Source organism: Marmota monax, unplaced genomic scaffold, assembly GCF_021218885.2.
Source record: "Marmota monax isolate L192 unplaced genomic scaffold, Marmota_monax_Labrador192_F-V1.1 WCK01_AAM20220418_F8-fsc00010, whole genome shotgun sequence".
NCBI classification, from domain to species: Eukaryota; Metazoa; Chordata; class Mammalia; order Rodentia; family Sciuridae; genus Marmota; species Marmota monax.
In genome coordinates, this window is record NW_026692321.1 from 12,678,266 (window position 1) to 12,693,891 (window position 15,626).

The following is a 15,626-nucleotide window of genomic DNA, read 5'->3' on the forward strand; positions in this document are numbered from 1 at the left end:
GGGCCGGCCACAAGAGCCTGGGATACGCCTCCAGGAGGTATCGCTGCCTCAAAGGTGTATTCTGGACAGTGCACACGTGAGCACTGTGGCCCTGATTGAGGAAAACACCTCCCAAAGACACTTTGACTCCGAAAAGAAGTGATCGCACATCATCATCAGTCAATTGCATGTGTATGAACAGGAGCATCTGCTACCAGCATTTTCAAAGCTACACTTTCCACAGGTACATTCCAGAGTGCAGCAAACCATTTCCACATGTGGGGCCTCGTCGCTCAACTATATATCATATCTGTTTCTCGTGTCATCACAGATTTCTTTAGAAGTTCAAGTTCACTTCAAAGCCACAGCAAAGTCAAAACTTTTCCAGCCGCAGCTATTCATCTTCAGAGATGTGATCAAGGCCTGTGAAGGGGAGGCCCCTTCCATCTACCTGCTTTCAGGTGTCTCTTGCTGCTGCCTTCTCCCCGGCCACGGTGGATCACCTGAGGAACTCTAACATATGGGGCACGGGCCCCATTCCCAGAGATTCTGACTAATTGTGAGATAGAATCTGTGCATTGCTATCTTTAAGAAGACAACCCCATATTCTTCTACTGTTATGTTAGTCAGCTTTCTGTCACTGTGAGAAAAATACCAGACAAGAGCAACTTAGAGGAGGAAAGTTTAACTGGGCTCCCAGTGTCAGAGGTCCCAGCTATGGTAGGCCAACTCCATTGCTGTTGGTCTGAGATGAGACAGAACGTTACTGCAGAAGGAAGTGATGGAGAAAGCTGCTCAGCCATGGAAGATGAGAAACAGAGAGTGCAAGAAGCCAGGGACGAAATATATAATCCCCAAGGGCACATCCCCCAATGACACACTTCCTCCAGCCACATCCCATCTGCCCACAGTTACCTCCAAGTAGTCCATGCAAATCATTAATCCATGAAATGCACTAACCCATTGATCAGATTATAGCTGTCCCAATCTAATCATTTCACCGCCTGCACAGACACATGAGCTTTGGGGTTAGACACCTCATATTTGAACCATAAAAACTATTCAGCCCAATTGTAGAACCACTGCATTAAATGATTATTTCTTTTTCTTCTTTCTTTTTTTTTTCTGTTCTTGGGATTGAACTCACGGGCACTCTACCACTGAACCATCCCCAGCCCTATTTTGTATTATATTAAGAGACAGGGTCTCGCTGAGTTTCTTAGGGCCTAACTATTGCTGAGGCTTGCTTTAACTTGCCACCCTCCTGCCTCAGCCTCCTGAGCTGCTGGGATTACAGGCATGCACCACAGCACCTGCTGATTATTTCTTAAGCACTTACCTGTATATAAGGGCCTTAAGTAAGAGGGTGTGTATTCAAAAAGCAGAATGTTGGGGTGTGGTGCAAAAAAATACACACACCTGACTAGAACTCACAGCAGAGCACAATGAGTCCTGTGGATAGCTACACAATTTGTTACCTGTGCCACAGAGGGCAGAGCTAGTCCTAAGTGCCAACAACTGGATATACCTCCACAGACGAAACTGGATTTGAATTTGGTTTTGGAAGATTTAATAGACAAGGGAGAAACACCATTTGGGGAAGATAAAACAAAAACATGAAGGCAAGAAAGTTCAAGGATTTTGAAGGGATCAGTACACAGTGTATAGTTGTATTTTATAGGAAATGAAGTTGGTAAAATCTTTAAATCTGGCCAGAGCCAGATTTTTCAAGGACTTCAAATACCATGCTAAAAATCTGGATCTTGCTAGGCACAGTGGTGCATACCTGTAGTCCCAGCAGCTCAGTAGGCTGAGGCAGGAAGATCACAAGCTCAAAGCCAGCTCAACAACTTAACTTACTTAGTGAGGTCCTAAGAAACTTAGTGAGACCCTGTCTCAAAATAAAAAATAAAGGGCTGGGAAGGTGGCTTAGTGGTTAAGTGATCCAAGTACAATCAATCCTTGGTACAAAAAAAAAAAAATCTGGATCTTGTGCTCAATGAAGAGTAATACAATGTTACTGATGATATTTAACCAATTAGACACCAACTGAGAATTCAATTCACCTTGAACTGAATTGAGTTCCCTGTTCTCACATCTACTTTCCCTTTCTAACAATATCTTACATTATTTCTATAACATATTTTTTATAATTAATAAAACCAATACTGATACATTATTAGTAGCACAAGTCCATACTCATGCCGATTTCTTCAGTTTTTACCTAACATCCTTTATCTGTCCTAGGATCCCACCCAGGATACCATATTTTATTTAACTTTAATGTCTCCACAGCCTCTCTTTACTGTAGCAGTTTCTCTGACTTTTCCTTTTTTAATTATCTTGACAGTTTGGGCAACATTGGTCAGGTGTTTTGTAGGATATCCTGCTCTAGGGATTGGTCTGATATTTTTCTCACAATTGAGCTGGGGTTATGGGTTATCAGAGGGAAACCAGAGAGGTAAAGTGCCAATCTCATGGCATCGTGTTGAGGATGTGTTCCATAAGCATGTCAATCACTCTCGATGCTCTGGATCACCTGGCTGAGGTAGTGTCCATCATTCTTCCCACTATAGCCTCCCTTTCTTACCTTTCTAATGTTTACTCCATGTGGAGTCACTATTCACAGCCAACACCTAGGCAACGGAGACATATGCTCCACTTCCTCCAGGGCAGGAGATCTCCGGACATTATTCAGAATTCCATATGGGAAATTTGTCTATTCTCCTAATTTGCCTTATTCAATCATTTATTTATTTTATACCTTAGATTAGTATATGATAATGCATTATTTATTGTGACTTTCTTTTTCACTTATCTGGGCAATTTTTTCATTCTTTTAAGTCATAATTTTGAAACCATAGACATATTATATGTATTCAGATTGCTATTATTTTAAAATTAAACTCTTTACAGATCAAATGATGTTTGTGCTTGCAAAGAACAGAGCCAAGATAATTTTCACACGTGAAAACTAATTCAGGTGAGAGTAGTTAATGAGAGGTGCTAACGATTGCTATTACTAGTAAGGATTTAGAAATTCAAGACCCTCTGGATAACTTGTGAAATTAGACACTGAAATAATGGTACTTCCCATCAAGCACCCTCCATCTTACTAATGTTCTTTGGTGGACTTCAGCAAATGAGCACATGTTTCTCTCTCTCTCTCTCTCTCTCTCTCTCTCTCTCTCTCTCTCTCTCTCTCTCTCCTTGCTATTAATATGAGCATCGGCTACACCCTCCTCCAAAGAACAAATGGATTTAAATTGTTGGCACCTACAAGGTTGTAAAGGGAGGTTCTGTCCAACAGAAGTTTGCTCCTTGGTTTTCAGCAAATCTCTGCAAAGGAAGGAACTTGTTCAAAGTTGAATGTGAGAAGACAAGAAATAACAAAACTCTCAAGACCTCTATTGCCAAACCACCTTCATATCAACATGAGGGCACAGAAGTTTCTGATCACCTTTCTGATCACCACTGTATACACTGCCCATCATCTCTCTCCAGTCCTGCTGGGCTTCATTTTGCTCCCTTGCTTAAGGACCCAGAATGGCACCTCTCTGCTCACCTTCAGTGGGGGTTTCCAAGAGTCACTGGGCTTTGCTGATAAGTACACTTCCTCCCCTTGGAGATTCTCATGACAACGGACCCACCTCAGTCCATTTATGAAGGCCAGCAGAAAGTTAGAGCAACGGGGATAATTGCTCCCTGATAACTCGCACCTTGGAAGGACCTCACTAGACTCCCCGTACATCCTTCCTATTGCCCAAGCACATGCTGACCTGCTCTTACCACTTAGAACACACTGGTCACCTTGTCACCTCCATGCTCTGTCTGTGACTTCACCTGCTCTTTGGCTCTGCAACACCTCCTATCCCAGAAGGTCCCCCTCTTCTGTCCACGTTGTGCCTCTTCTGTCTGCTAGAATGATGTGTATTCCTCCCTATGGCAGAAAGTGGGTCGTGTAATCCTGATCCTCAGGAGTTGCTTTCTAATGAACATGTGCGTGAGGTGTCTTGGTAGACCTTAGAAGTGATCCTGCAAGGGTGTGGACAGTTTTATTTTTTCACTCACTTTATGCATGGAAAGTCAGCACCAGGCAGATGAAAGGTTGGTTGAAAGTCAGGCTCCACTCCACCCCGTCCTGATGCATCAGTGGACTAAAGGAATGTAGAAGTCAAGAACTCAATATGACAACAGAAAGGAGAAAGGGGACTACAGTCGACAAGATGGTCAACAAAATTTAGGAAACAAAGTGGATAAACAGGTAGCGACTAAAATCCAATTGCCATTTGAGGGCCCCTTGGAGCCATAGAGATGCCAGATGGATTGATCCAGCACAAGCCTTGAAAGGCACCCAGATGGGAGGGGTCAGGGATCTGGAAAGGCTGGTGAGGGGTGAGCCTGCAGACAGGCTGCCTGATGGAAGCTTACGTGAGGACTAGGCGCCATATCCCTCCCAAGCCCACACAACCACGGGATTGCTTTTCCTCCATGCAAGCAGGTTTCCTCTCTGGAGGGACTTTGGACTTGAGCACACCAGGCTCAGTCCAAAACTCAAATCAAGGCAGCAAAATAAAAAGAAGGGGTGTGAATAAACACAACACACAACATGGGGAAACCTGCTGTCTTCCACTGCTCCGCAGCCAGAACATGGAGACTTACTTGTGCTCCCGGGAAGGAGGCTGAGAATCCCTCTCCCAGGAAATTGATCAGCCTCCAGGGAAGAAAAACCTACCTACACAGGAAAGCCAGTGAAATATCAGGTCCCTGCCAACAACCTCAAGGAAAGGCCCAGCTCAGGTTGACAAACATTGGTCTCCTCACTATGACAGCTGATAAATGCACACACAGGTTAAATGAGCTCTTTCACCTTGAAAATGAACCTCTGTGCACTGAGACATTAGCAGTAAGTTTCTATTATGAATCCAAACCACCCCAAACCCCCAAAAGGAAGAAAAAATAATTCAGAGGAAGCAGAAATAATTGAGAAGTTTGTAAAAAGAATTTAGTTAATATTCTTACATCTTTAAAAAGACATAAAACCTGTGCAAAAAGAGTAAGTGTGTTAACAAAACAATTGTGGACAGAAACTCTTGGAAACTAAAAATTTTATAGCACTTAAAATAGCATTCAATAATTCAATGCAATAAATGGATGATTAAATTTGACAAAATCTGGAACGTATAACAAGAAAAATGGACGAAACGGGAAAGCAATAATTTAAAAAATGAAAAGACAAATCCATGGCGACGGACATTCAGCTGATGAATTATCTAAAGGAATGATCAGAGAAAAAAATGTTTTCTAAAAATTTAAGAAAATATTCTCTAGCCAAGGGCTATGACCTTCCAGATTGAAAAAGAACATTGCATGCCCAACATGTTGAATTGAAGAAAGACCCATCAAGGCATAGCATCATGAAGTTTAAAATAAACAGAAGTCCCTAAAATTTTTTCAGAGGAAAAAAAAATCAGAAGGAATTACAAAGAATTAGGGAAACAGAATGGTTTCGTAAGTTTTCAAAAAGGAGCTAACGGTCTCTGAGGAGGTAGACAGCAAGGGGAAAAAATGCTTTAAAATTTGAACAGAAAATTAAAACGTCCAATTTACAAATGATTCCCAAGCTACGATTAAAGACAGTAGACGAAAATATAATTTCAAACATCTTAGCTCTCAAAAGCTTGCTCTTCTTGTATGTTTTCTGAGGAAGCTACTGGAAGAGCTCTAACTCAGGTCGGGGAGACCAGGGGTGCCACTCGGGAGGCAGCTGAAGGAGATTCCCGGGATCCTGGGATATCAGCTCTGTGTTAGTCCTACAACATAAACAATCTTGACTGGCACAGAGGACAGGACAGATGGCTCCCAGAGGGATAACTCCAAGAAAAAACAAACCCCCAAAGTATCTGTGCATATTGAGAAGTGCTTTCCAGCTCCCTTAGAAAAGCTGGAGAGGAATTAAGGTTAGCTCTACAGATAACAATGCAAAACAAGGAGGAGGAGCTATTGTAAAGAAAGGTAATGAGTAGTGAATAATATTTATGGTAATGAACAATCCTGGTCATGGAATATTGCTCTAACTAAAGACGGTGCTGAGATGATGGAGGGGCATGGGGAAATGAGGCGTTTGTGTTTGGGGCAGAGGTGGCAGGATGGTACAAGAAAACTAAATTTTCATTTTCCACAGAAGAAAGTCAATAAATCATGTCTAAAGTTAAAAAATCAAGAAAAAAAGACACCAGGTTGGGTATGCATGGAAGTGCACAGGAGATATCTGAGACAGGAGCATGGCAAGTTCAAGGCCAGACTGGGCAAGTTAGCAAGAATCAAAATAAAAAGTGAAGGAGACAAACAAAAAACGAGGATTGGGGATGTAGCTCAAGTGGTGGAGTCCCCCAGGGTTCAATCACCAAGACCACAAATAATCATGCTATTTGGAATTATGGAAATAGATGTCGGAAGAAATTACAGGAAGGAGTCCAAGAAGCTATCTCTGAAAAATAAAAATCACATGTGGAGAAGGTGGGACAAGAGACCTCTGCATTTTTTGTTTTGTTTATTTGCTTGTTTTTGTATTTTTTTTTTGTTCTTGTTTTTGTCTTTTGCAGTATGGGGATAAACCCAGAGCTTCACACACCAGGCCAGAAACAGTATTTTATCTTCTCACTCCAATGTTGTCCTAACTGCACCAATTCCTGTCCCTTTCTTTTCATATAGAAAATATCACTGATACCAGGAACCACTGGGAGAGCTTCAGGGTTCCCCCTCTTCCCGACATGGCTGAATGGGTGCCTGAGGAGTGGTCCTCCGTGTCCTGCAAGCCCTCTGTGGCTTGGAGCCTGTGTCAACCATCCAGAAGGCACCACACCTGACGTCTGGCATGAGCATCTGCATCCAGCAAATCCTAAGTAGCCAAGATCACAGGGGGCTCTTAGGAAGACCTGCCATCCTACCAGGGTCCCAAGCAAGCACTGTGTGTTAAAAAAGTGAATGACAAAAGCACAAAGACACTTTGCAGGCACCGTCTATTCAGCAGAGCTCCAAGGGCACAGAAGGACCCTCCCATCCCCTTCCTTCTCTGCAGACCATCATTCCACCATGTCAGTGCACTAAGGGACAGATAGGAGCTGCCAACACTGCTATTCCATTAGGCTACATCCCAGCCTCGGCTTCCACACCCACATCATGGGAAACTGTGATGACCAGAGACCCTGCAGGGACCATGCCCCCTGCCCCACAGCAAAGCACAAAACCAAATGTCTTTGCTGCCAAGTGGGGAGAATGACAATCTTCCCTGAGCTCTGACATCCACTCTCTGAAAGCATTTTCAGTTCTTCAGGCCCCAGTCTGATCCATCGTAAAATCTAAAAGTCAGTTCGATTCAGAGGATGAACATCCCAAAGTCCCCAAGGAGAGCAAGGCCGAGGAAGTGCAGGAATTTGCAGGACAGAACACACCGGATTAGAACCGGGACTCAAGCCCCAGTCTACTGTGCCCTGGACATTGCTCTCTCTGCAGTACTCATGCCACTGCCAGACGTCTGAATCGTCACCTCCCAGTCACAGACTCTTCTACATGAAAGCACCGCTCAAAAGTCCACAGAAAGATGCTATCATTCTTGCACAATAAGATAATACCTTTAAGGCTTTACCACTGGATTTGGAGTGTGTCAAGAAATTCCCAACTAAAATAATAGGTGAACGGGCAACACTGCCGACCTATCTAAACCAGGACCCTTTATGAGCATCCATCGTCAAATTGCATATCTAGCAGCAAGTTCACATGCAAAGTCAAAGACTCACCCTGCTGTAGAGGACACCAGAGCCTCGCGGCAAGGGAGCTCTTCTGATCAAGAAATCGAGAGGGAGGGCCCACGGCTCCCTCCCTTCCTCCTCCCCTGCCCACACCCGAAAGGCCAGTCTCTACCAAGCTGTTTGGCAACCGTGTTGAAGACAGCTTAAGGCCCTTGAGTGGATCGGGAACAGTGAACGCTCTGGCAGTCATTTCCCTTTCCCTTGAGCCCAGACTTGAGTAGGCGGACAATGTGGCATTTTGCTTCTGATTTCAACCACTTCTCTAACATGAGAATAATAAGAGCTTGTGCCAGCCCAGGAGAACCAGCCCTCATGTCCCTGCCTCCCTGAACAGAGGAGGTGACCTGGGCCATCTCCCTGTGCCAGGACCTAGGGGCCAGGCCACAAATTGCTTGTAGCATGATTCAAGAAGGGTTACCCTGTGTTGCTCTCTTCCCCTTAAAGCAGAGGGAAGCAGATGGGCACCCAGTCCTGCATGCGGAAAGTAGCCTGGGAAATCTAGGGGTGGCTGAGCCATTTTACTTCTAAGCCACTCGCGGCAGTTGTTGGAAATGAATATTAGGTGCTGGGCTTCTGTGTAAGTGCTAGAGATGAGATGTCTAGAACACAAGGAAAAGAGGCATCGAGGCATATTTTCTTCATGTTCGTATCCCCCTGGTTTCTGGTCATCCTCCACCTAACTGACAAGTGGGTATAAAACATGCATGTGAATATGCCATACCCTCCCAGAGAATTTCCAGGGCTTCTAGAACCTTCATCTCCCCCTGAGGTGGCTGTGGACAGCACTGCCTGTTCCTCCTCTTGCCATTTCAAACCCTCACCCTTTGTTTCAGCCATTGAACATCCTTCTGAAGCAGATTCGCTGGGTTCCTAAATGATCTCTATCAAAATGCTTGCTTTATAGCAAGGTCCTGACCACCTTAGTGAGTTCCTGCCTTACAGTACCTCTGGGTTCAATCCCTAGAACCAATTTAATAATAATAAAATAATAATAATAATAATAATAATAATAATAATAATAATACATGCTTTAAAAGTCTGTCTCTAGAGCTCGATTGTGAAAATTTTATTTGGGACATCTCCGTGTCTACATCAGCATCTTATAAATAGAATGTGCTCAGTAAACACGTGTCAATTCCTGTGGTCCTTAAGGGCAGGAAATAAGTTTTATGCTTTTTTCTGATTCCCCAGATCATAATTGGTTTTCCACGGTGGTTTGTGTAGGGGGCAAGAAAGCAAAAAGTTTTATTTCTCTAGCTAAGAGGACTTGCACTTTGTCCTTAGACATGCAAATCTGAAAGCCAGTGATGTTGATAGGGGACTTGGGCTTTATAACCCACTGTGCCCTGAGTCCCCAGGTCACACTCAGCTGCTGTGCTCCCTCTGTCCTGGCCCAAGGCACTGCCTCCTCCTGTCCCAGTGCCTATGTGGGCCGCAATTCCCTCCACTCTAGACGCTAGAGCCATCCCCCTTTGCTTATTGCAGGTGCTCAAGCCCTGGATGGGAAGGTGCTGGCTTTACAGATGCCAGCAGAGGGAAGGGCATGCCTGCGTTGCCAGCTGGACGGCCACATCTGTGACCCACCTTTTGATGGCACAGGGCTCTGGGGGCCCTTCATACTTCTCACACTGTCTGAAAACAAGCCATCAACCCTGTCTAATCAAAGTAGCTCCAGCAGCGGAAGATATGACACCAGGAACGAAGGTGGAGGTGACCTAGGAGTCTTACATCATCTTCCTATTCCGGTTCTGCACCCTCAAGCCCAGATCATTCACCTTATAATAGGTGAGATGAGGGGGTGACATGGGTCCACAAAGCCTCGTGAGCCCAACTGAGGGGTTCTTAAAATCACCAATAACCATCTTCCAGCACGCAGTGGGCTCTGGTTAGCACACAACATGGCCTCTGAATCCTGGTATCAGTTGTTTCTGCAGAAGTCTGCTTTTGTACAAGGGCCAACAGTACGTCCAATAGCCACTCTCTGAAAGGTTTGTGAGTTGCTACAACAAAAAAGCAGGCCGGGTTTGAATTACCAGGCTCTGATTCCTCAGTGGCGTTCTGGTCACACTCGCTACACAAACCATCTGGAGCCTTGCTCGGGCTCTGGGTTATTTACTCACAGTCCCAGGTGGAACCAGAGTCCATAACTCACCGTCGTCTGCTCCTCTTTGTCATGGACAGCCTCATCCCTCATCTCAGCAGTTGCTCCCTCCCCATCCATCAGCCATTCCAATTTGGGAATCACTTATGAAAGTGGATGTTTTTCTTTGGGGATTATCATTATGAATTAACGTTTTAAATATTAGGACTCATCCACCTTGGGAGGACTGTTTTGGCTTTTTTCTCTTAGTCTCACCTGTTTTGAACTTGTGAAAGATCCACTTTTGGCTTCCTAGTTTCCCCCTTCCTCCCTTCATAAAGAGTTCTGATAGCCAACACACTGTATGTCCCCTCCCCTTTCACTTCTCTGAGAAGTCACAACCAAATGAACGAAGAAACAACCCAAAACACAAAGTTCACACTAACATAGGGTCCTCAGTGACAAAAGCCACCAGTGGTAAGTTTAGAATTGGGGTAGGGGGGCGAGGAGAAGCATGTTACTGAGTCTCTCTGTGCTTCTATTCACTCAGAGGATGGAGTAGGATAAAGTTTACTCTTGAAAGATATAAGGGGCAGTGCCAGGCCATCTGAAGGAAGGGGCTATGTGTGCAAAGATCCACAGAGCAGAGTGTATGGCCTCTGAATCCTGTGGTTGCAGTCTAGGGTGCAGGAGGTAAAGGAGATAAAGGAGAAGATGAAGCTGAAGCAGTGTCACATGATGAAAGCCCTGGAACACTTTGTAAAGAACTTGGCCTGGGCTCTCCAAAGTGATAACCAGTCAATGAAGACTTTAGGAAAGGAAGTCATGCATTTATTTTTTTTCCCCAGAAATATCACTATCAGAAAGTGGAGGTTGGATTGGAGACATGCAGAAATCAATGGGGAGACTTCACTTAGAGACTGTAGCAGGAGGTCAGATGAGAATGAATGGCAGCCTGAGCAAAGGCAGCAGAGGAGTCCACAGTGCAGCAATATCTAGAGTGGTCACAAGGAGAGTGGGACCAGAATGACCCAAGTGCACTTCCCATTTACTTGAAGCCTGGACAGCTGGCTGAACACAGTGACATTCACCAATGTAGGGAATGGAGAAAGGCTTTTCAGGAAGGGGAACGAGGAAAAGGAAATCAGTTTGGGGGTATTTTGAATGAGTGTCTTTGGGGCTCTGCAGAGGGATTTGTAGACAGCAAGAGGATTTTTCAATGAAAAGGTCTGAACTGCAAATATGGACTTTGGAGTCACAGATATGTCCAGGTGTGAAAACTGAAAACAAGAGGAAGACAGATCATCCAGGGAGCCTGGTGGTATGTGCAGGTGAAGCAGGATGGGAGTGTCAGGAATTGGTAACCGAAGGAGTATCGAGTTTTAAGGAGAAAATGGTCAACTGGGTGGGATACATGACATCTAATGGAGTCCTGTAGAACAGAAACTAGAAAGAAGTGGGCAGAGAATGGATTGGAAGAAACAGTATGAGTGGACAGGGAAGATACTGAACGTGGGCTTTTAGTAGTCTCTTCTACGAGAGGGTCAGAGAAAATAATAAATTGGTTGGTGGGTTATTTTATTTTTAAAAAACCTTTTGCCTTTGGCATAATTACATATTTACAGAAAAGTTACCAGTGGAGCCCAGTTCCCCACATGGTTAACATCTTACATCACCTTGCTGCATCTATTAAGACTAAGAAACCAACATGATATACTACTAATAAGTAGATTCTGAACTTTATTTGGATTTCAACAGGTTTCCACTTGTTCTCTTTTCCAATTCCAAGATCCAATCCAGAGTATCTCGTTGCATCTAGTTGTTATATCTTCCCAATATTCTCTGGTCCGTTTCTCTGCCTTTCATGACTTTGTCAGTCAGGAGAATTGGCCAGAGAGCCTCTAGAATGTCTCCCACTCTGGATTTCTCTCCTGTTTAGACTGGAGTCCTGACCCTGGGGAAAGAATACCACAAAGAAGTCCCTCTTGTCACACCACATCAGCAGTACATGATAAACACACAACAACACTGGTTAGGTTGACCTCATTGGCTTCAGTAACACATTGTTTGCCATGTTTCTCACAGTAAAGTTCCTGCTTTTTCCTTATCCTACTCCATTCTTTGGAAGTGACTCACTAAGGCTAGCCCACACTCAGGTGGGTGTGGAGAGCAAGAATTAAGCTCTACCACTTGTTTTATTTTTAAGATGAGAAAGATCTTCCCAATACAGCCTTCAATCTGCATTGCTTTCTCCGTTAACTTAAAACGACTGCATTTGGCATCTCTATGACATGATAGGACACGTATTACCTGTTATTTCACGTGTGTCATTCAGGGCTCTGGGCAAAGTAGCTTCATGAACAGTCTGGGACCCATCTTGTACTTCTTCCTGACCTCAAGGCATTGGCTACCATGTCCTCTCTACCCTCTTGGCATTTCTTAAATTCACTCACAGGTGATAAATGACAAAAACTTAAATGCCAAATCAACTACTATATACCTTACCTTTTCCTCCAAGTAGAACCCCATTCTTTTCCCTGATGTATACAGAAGAAAGCAAAGGAAACAAGACCCCAGTAAAGCTCTGTCTGTCCCCATTGCAGATGGTGTGGGGAACATGAATGTAGACTGCAGCCACCACGGTGCAGCACAGGGACCAAAGCCTTCCTTCCTCAACTGCTCTTCAGCCCTCAGTGCCAAGAAGCCCTGCTGCAGCTTGAAAGCTTAGAGCTCATCCCAACTAAGGGGTCATTCCCTTCCTGGTCTTTTCCTCCAAGAATGTGTATTTGAACCAGAATCCTCTCTTTTCCCCATGCCTGTGCTGCAGGGTGGATGGGAGGTCTAGTGTCAGGAAAGAAAAGGCAGAAGAGTTCCAGAAACAGTTCTGCCACTAACTTACTGGGAACCCGTGTTAATCATTCCAACTTCCGTACCTCTAGTTCAGCACTGACAAAATGAAGGAGGGGGCTGATCCTGACTAAGTTCAATGCACCAGCTGCTTTATTAACTACCATTTGATTTGTTTCTGGGGCTTCTCTGTTACAGTCATAAAACAATGGGATTGGCTTTGGAAACATTGTGGGGGAAGCCATATCTTAAGAAGGTAGCATGGAAAAGGAATTAGGGCTACAGGGGTCAAATTCCAGCTTAGGGAGCTGTGAGAGACAAATGTGGGGTGCCCAGTGGAAAGAAGGGGCCCCTAAGAGACAATGCATGCCTCGAGAGGCACTGCACGCTTCTTCCCAGAGGGCATGCTTCTTCCCAGCCTTGCCTGTCCCCAGTTACACCTCCAGTGGGGTTAGCTTGCTGTTGAGCTCACATGACAGATGGCTCCTCGGGCCTCCAGAGGACTCTCCAGCCATCGCCAGGTTGTCAGACTGCAAACAAAAGCCATTCATTGCCCACCTCCTCTCCTGAATTCTTCCCAGCTTCCCAACCTCCAAAGCACAAGAGATGCCATAACCATCTGTGGGTCTCCTGCTCCCTGCCTATGGGAAACACATTTTTTTCTGAAACACAAAAATCAGTACATATGACAGAAAGAATATTTTTTCTATTCCTGACTGTATAGATGGCGTAGCAAAGTCAGTTTGGGTAGTAAGATATTATTTCCACACACTTCAATGGTTTCTAACATCTTTTCCAGAAGCAACCAAATAAAATTGAAATGAGCCTGTCTCAGAAAGTTTGGGTGTAGACCTCCTTTGGCATCTCCCTCATTTCTCCCATTCCTCTTACTGCTTACTCTTACTGTCACTACTTCAAAGAATTAAAATGCTGTTAAGGTAAAGGAGACAGCCGGCATTGGGGGACCAGAGGCCTGTGCAGGTGCCTCTGACCCGTAGTGTTATATCCACCGAGGCCAAAAACCCAACCACTAGGAACTCATAACTTTGATACCAATTTTTACCTATATCTTAAAAAATAGCCAAAAGGGTCTAGACTCAAAGTTATTTTCAGTCATAGACACCTTAAGGCACAGGATTTGGTAATCAGGTAGGTCACTTACAGAGAAAGAATCATAGAGACTCATGTGTGAGGTGACAGAGCCAACACAGACCCTCAACTGCTGTCTGCTGCAGGCTCTGTGGAAAATGGCCAAATACTCCATAGTGGGTTCCTAGAGTGTGGGATCTTCTGGCTCCCCATGATTCCAGGGAGAAAGCAAGAGACATACTGAAAGACGTGGCCAGTGTCATGGTGGCTACCTCTTCATCCACCGTGATGGGAATGGAGGGCACTTCACCAACAGTCCAAACAGCCCAAACTGGGAAGGCCAGGACCCTAGTTTAAAGTTGAAATTTTCAGTTGCAAAATCAGGAGGCAGGTGGCACTTCTGACATCCTGCTCAGTGTGAATGGTCTATGGCAACCGTAGATTAATTAGATGCTTCTCTAGAATGACAAGAAACCTAGGAGAGACAAGGAGGGCAAGAAAGTCTGAGGTGTGATAAAGATGCGGAAAAGGGAACTGAAGACATAAAGCGACATGGTGAGACTGTCCACCTGCAATCCATGCAGCTTCTCCAACAGCTCCAGGAAAAAGTTCTCCAATTTTCCCCTGGGCTTTCTGCTGCCAATATAGTAGCTCTCATTTTACTTGGTCTTTGACTTTCCTAATAGTTTCAATTCCACCATGCCACAATCTTTGAAATAATTTAAAATCCATCAGTTTAACTGGATATAGTAACATACACTGTAATCCTGGTTATTCAGGAGGCTGAGACAGGAAGATTGCAAGTTTGAGATTAGTCTGGGAAACTTAGCAAGACCCTATCTCAAAATAAAATTTTATAAAGGGCTGAGGATATAGCTCAGAGATAGAAAATTGCCTAGCATGTGTACAACCTTGGGATCAATGAATTCGTCAGGAATATCTGTTAGAGTCTGTAAACAAGTCAGGATGGTGCCTGGCAAATGTTAGAGTCTGTAAACAAGTCTGGATGGCGCCTAGCATATTGCCAGAGGGAGTGGTTTGTGAAGTAACACCAGCGAGCCATTAAGTGTGGAGATTCCTTATTGGTTGACTGATGTATCTAGTTTATGTTAATTAAGATAAGCTGTGTGGAATGTATATATACCGCTCCTGTCCTACAATAAACAGCTCCCACTCCTGCTGTATCAATCTACACAAGTTGCTCGTCACCCCACGGTTATTTTGCTGCAGCCAGCCGGACTGCAGCAAATATCCATCTCCTTTCCCAGCAGTGTTCAATGACTTGCAAAGGCTCCACCTGACAACCGTGGGTTCAGCGGGAAGCAGACTCTAGCCTGGTGCTCCCTTCCTCAAACCCAGTTCTTTGGGGCTTCACGTTTCTTAAAGACATCTTCAAGCAAAGCACGCTGGAAACTTATTTCACCTTCCTCATTGACTTGTCAAACTTTGGCTCCAAAACAACAGACCTGAATACAGTGTAGAGCTGAGTTAGCTGTTCTACACATCAGTGGCAGGTTGATGGCTACTCACATCCTCCGAGGATCCGCTGAGCCTCTCCTAGGCTTCTGGGTATCTATGAGATGATCAGCCGAGGACTCGAGGCTCTCTCCTAACTTAATCTGAGAAGCTCCACTTTTATCTGCTTTTCTTATTTGAGCCTCTGTAGGCATTAAAAAGCTTTTGAGAGCCATTAAAGGGCAGGTTCTAGTCTGTCACTATTCCTAGCCTGAACCCAAGTTCCAACGTCTCTTCATGTCATCTAATAAATCCCAGTTTCATGGCCTCCCAATAGGAGACAGAAGCAGTCACTGGTTTTTAAA